Source organism: Microtus pennsylvanicus, chromosome 8 (assembly GCF_037038515.1).
Source record: "Microtus pennsylvanicus isolate mMicPen1 chromosome 8, mMicPen1.hap1, whole genome shotgun sequence".
Lineage (NCBI taxonomy): Eukaryota > Metazoa > Chordata > Mammalia > Rodentia > Cricetidae > Microtus > Microtus pennsylvanicus.
Window position 1 is genome coordinate 25,530,814 of NC_134586.1, and position 4,912 is coordinate 25,535,725.

The window sequence follows — 4,912 nt, forward strand, 5'->3', positions numbered from 1 at the left end:
GGCATGTGCCTCCCTGCCCGACTTTAATATTTTTAAAGACGTTTATTGTATTTTATGTGTAAGTGTTTTTCCTGCTTGTACATAGGCACACTGCATGTGTGCCTGGTTCCACAGAGGCCAGAAGAGGGTGTCTGATGCCCTGGAACTGGAGTTAGATGCCTGTGAACCATGTGAGTACTGGGAGTGGAGACTTTTGCAAGAGCAGCAAGTGCTCTTAACTACTGAGCCATCTCTCCAGATCCCTCTAATTTAGTATTTAATTGACAATATAAATTAATATGTACAGTATTATATATCTATACATATATATGTATATATATATATGTATATATATATGATGTGGGAGGTCCTTCTGTCTTGGCTAATGAATAAAGAAACTGCCTCAGCCTGTTGATAGGGCAGAACTTAGGTAGGCGGGGAAGACAGAACTGAATGCTGGGAGAAGGAAGGGCAGAGTTGGAGGGAGAAGCCATGGAGCCACAGGAGACATATGCTGGAAATTTTACCCAGTAAGCCACTGCCACATGGCGATATAAAGATTAATAGGCATGGCGATATAAAGATTAATAGGAATGGGTTAAATTAATGTAAGAGTTAGCCAATAAGAAGTTAGAGCAAATGTGCTAAGCAGTGTTTTGATGAATATGGTTTCTGTGTGATTATTTCGGTTCAGGATAGCCGGGACAAACAAGCAGCCGTCCTGTTACATATATAGCCTACAGCACATTACTTAAAATGTGCATACATGATAGAATGACGTCGGCAACATTTATAATGACATTTTCACTGTGTGTATGTGTGCGCGCGCTCGTGCCTATGTGCGCGTATGCACACAATAGCAGTGCTCGTGTGGACGTCAGAGGATAAGTTGCAGGTGGGAGCCAGCTCTCACCTTCTACTGTGTTGGTCCTGGGATTAGGTGTGGTGGAGGTGCCTTTACTCACTGAGCCATTTCACTGGCCCTTGCCCCAGTAACATTTTCAGAGGACTCTTTTCTGTTGAGCCTTCCTAAGACTTTGGACTTCGGTTTTATATAAAGACCGAGATCCTTTTCGTGTTTCTGTTCGGTCAGTTCATTTATTACTAACACAGATGAGAGTTACAATGAGACAATTGGTGTACGAGTTGTGAAAGCCGCACAGTAATTTAGAGAGAGGCTGGGCTTCTCGTGTAAGTCGCAAAGGATTGGAACTCTGTCTGACACAGTCACTCATGCCTAGTATTTCACTCGTTTAATTTTCAAGAATGGGAACTACTATCTTATTTCGTGAGCGCTTTAAGTTCAGACTTGGTAAGTGTTCACTGTACTTCACTCAAATGTTATGTAAGAATATGATGTTCTCCTGAGACTCCACTTCAGAGCATTAGTAGCTTCAGAGCTGACATTTGAGACACAACCTAGTCTGTGGAGCAGTCCCATGGGACAGGACATTCTGAGAAGGACATTCAAGCCTTCCTCTATTGAACCTCTTTTCTGAACCAAGTGGGAGTCCCAGTATAGGCTTCTTAATTTTTTGCAGAAGAACAAGGAACTTACCAGAGGCCATCTGACTACCAAGCATGGATTTATCCCACATGGCGATTCAGAGCCCCTGAAGAAGTGCTGTGTAGGTTTCATATAAAGCCTGACTCAAAGGGATGTTGGGCTGTTAAACTGCCCAGTGCTTCAAATGTGGCAATTTCCCACCAGTACCAGCCTGCTCCGTCTTCACGTCTCCAACACGGGATGAGACACAGCCCCATGCTTTGTCTGTCAGCTGGTGGATCCTTGCAACCAGTTAACACGGTCCTTTCAACTGACTTCTGCTTCCCCTTTCTAGACAGAGGTGGACCTAACTTACTGTGTCCATTTGCCCAGCCATTCTCATCAGCAACATGTAATGCCAGTAAAGGGCATTAGACTTTTGAAAGGTCAGAATAACTAATACCATGTCCATGACTGGCAGTTCTGGGGCACTGCCAGGGGCCACTCTGGTCACACTAAGCTCCTGCCCTCAGCCCTTCTTCTCATCTTTCTTTCTCTTTATAGAATATGTTGCTCTTTTGTATTTCTGCCATATTTTCATAAATCTTTTGAAAATGTGTGCCTAATTCTGCTAAGATTTGAGGAGAGAAGAAAAGAACTTGAATATTTTTAGCTTTTACAAATATGTATTACGTTATAACAGTAAGTGACACTTATGCTAGTGTACAGAAAATGATATGAAGAACATAAGATGAGTTACCCCAAGTATTTTTAAATTATAAATATCACACATATGTTGAACATATGGATCTTTCTTTTTTTCCTTACTCATAACGATTTTAAGTACAGAGTTCAGTGGTGTGACATATATTTAACATTGTTGTGAAATGTTTAATTTTTCCACATAGTTTTTATAAATGTCTATTTCGTTATTGCCGAATAGCACACTTAACAGTTGAATACATTTAAATACTGTAGAGGTGGCTGCATTATTGCAGCATTGGTAACTAGATAACCAGCCAATAGGGACCTGTCTAAATATTTTAAATACAACTCTTGTTTAATCAACCTTTGGTTTGATCACCTTCTAGGAGGTGTAGTCGGGGGAGCCTGCTGAACACATGGAACTATATTGAGGTCTGACCTTCCGATATCCGTTTCCAGAGGTTCTTTCAGCTAGATTAAGCCTCCAATTCCAAGGCAAGTCCAAATTTGTGGCCTCTAGCATTAAAGCTCTTCCGGTCTACCAGAGGAATGTAAGTTTCACAGCAAGCCTCGGAGTCAGAGCATAGCCCACTCTGACTAGACCAGAGTTATTGACCTTCACAGCAATGGAAGCAGGAGGAGCCAATGAGATTTTAGCAGCAATGCCAAAACGAGTTCTGTTAGCACCTGATGTCCAAGCAAAGTTTACTGGTGTGAAAACCTTCACAGACTGTCTGATAAGTTCATTCTCCAAATTCTGTACCATTGTTGACATTAGTGTGTAACTGGAAGTCTCTGGTCCTGTAGCCTACTGCAGAGTCACCCCTTGTTAGCTTTGACTGGGCACTGTCAAAGGTCAGCTAGTACCCAGCACGCTGGTCCTCTAACCAGAGACAGCTGAACCAGGGATTGCAGGTCCAGCAAAATGAAAGTCGACATCACAGCCAAGGTTTGCACATGTGCTAGGTGCAAAGATCACAACGCATGTCAGTCTCAAACCTTGACAAGCCTGGTCTCCAGCCGCACACTCTGTCCCCAGAGTGTTAGCGACCTTCCATTTTTCTATAAAAGTTGGACAACACTCACATCATTTACCCAGAAACTTTCCTGGGTCTGTGCTGGATGAACTGGTTGTTGACAGTTCCACACCACTGCATGACATTGTTGTCACAGCCAGCTTCACCAACCCAAAGCCAAATCCAAGTCCCTTGTTGAGAATATCTCTGGCAGCTTTGCCAAGGTCAGCATATGATGGAGGGATGCACATTGGCTGTGGGCAGTGCATACACAACAATCCACCATGGTGAAGTTACGCGCGTGCCCCGTGTGTGTGTGTGTGTGTGTGTGTGTGTGTGTGTGTGTGTGTGTGGTGTGTGTGTGTGTGTGTGTGTCGGGGGTAACCTGCTTGTGTCCCCCTAGTGCTGCCACTGTGGGTCGACTCTCAGCTGAAGCCACTCCCTCTCTGGAGCCGCCACAGCTGGGAGTCCAAACTTAATTCTTAACACTCAGATTTGAAATTTTATATTCATCAATCAATGATTCTTTTACTTCCCCTCCCCATAACTTCCAGTAGCACCATCTGCCTTCTGCTTCAGTGACTTCTGTTATTAGGTATTATACGTAAGTAATCTTACAGTGATTTTTAGTGTACAGGACAGTGTACATAGATCATATACAAACACTATAACATTTTACATAAAGGACTTGACCATCTGTGGGCCTTGGGGTCTGAAGGTGAAGGTGCCCTAAAATCATGCTCTCACAGATGCTGAGGAAAGATGTTCTACCTACAAGTGGGAATGATGAAACACGGCATTATTTTTCTTTTTCTTTTAGAAAATTTCATTTTCTTTTCAAGAACTGATTTCTATAATCCCAACAAACAGTGCACAAGAGTCGTTTCTCTCCGTTTTCATCCCCTTTTCTTAATTCCTGTGTCATTTTAAAACTCTGACCATCACCAGATACGGTGTGTTATCCCACTGTGGTTATGGTTTGCATTTCTCTGTTGAGTAGCAATGTTAAGGTCTGTCCCCAGGCTTCCTAGGTATATGGACCTCATCTTTCGAGGAAGTGTCATCCGAGACACTTGTCAACTAATTAACTCAGGCTGGTTTTTGTTGTACATTTATAGGAGTTCTTTATATAGTATGTATACTGGTCTCTTGTTAGATATTGCAAGCATTTTTTTTTAATTGCAGATTACTTTTGAATTTAATGTCTGGTGTGTGGGAGGAGAAATGTTACCACATAGGCTCAGGCATCTGAGCAATTAGCATCTTGTTGAGGGTGCTGTTTGTGGGTTGTTATTGAATCTTTAAAAGGCGTGGCCTTGCTGAAGGTATTGTGCCGCTGGACGGGTTTTAGAGTTTACAACCTCACCCAGCTAATGGTTCATTCTCTCTGCTTGATACTTGTAGTTGTTGATGTAATCTCTCAGCTCTGCCCTGGCCCCGATCACCATGCCTCTCTGCCATTGTGGATCCTCTCTCTGAAACTGTAGCCCAAATACACTTCTTCTGAAGTTATCTTTGGTCATGATGTTTTGCTACAGCAGCAGAAAGGTAGTTAATAGAGTAAACATTTTGCATTTGATGTCACCTTGTCACCTGGACTTCTGATTTCTACCCTACAAATCGTGGCCAAGACCAACACTATGAACTTTTCACTGCTTTCTTCTACAAGTTCCATGAATTTAGGTCTTGTTTTAAAACTTTAACTTTTAATTCCATTTTAAAATTG

General features: G+C 42.4%; 1 pseudogene; it reads right to left on the reverse strand.

Moving 5' to 3' along the window:
* Positions 1 to 2,646: 2,646 nt before the first annotated feature.
* Positions 2,647 to 3,472, reverse strand: LOC142855477 (non-selective voltage-gated ion channel VDAC2-like; annotated as a pseudogene).
* Positions 3,473 to 4,912: the final 1,440 nt, after the last annotated feature.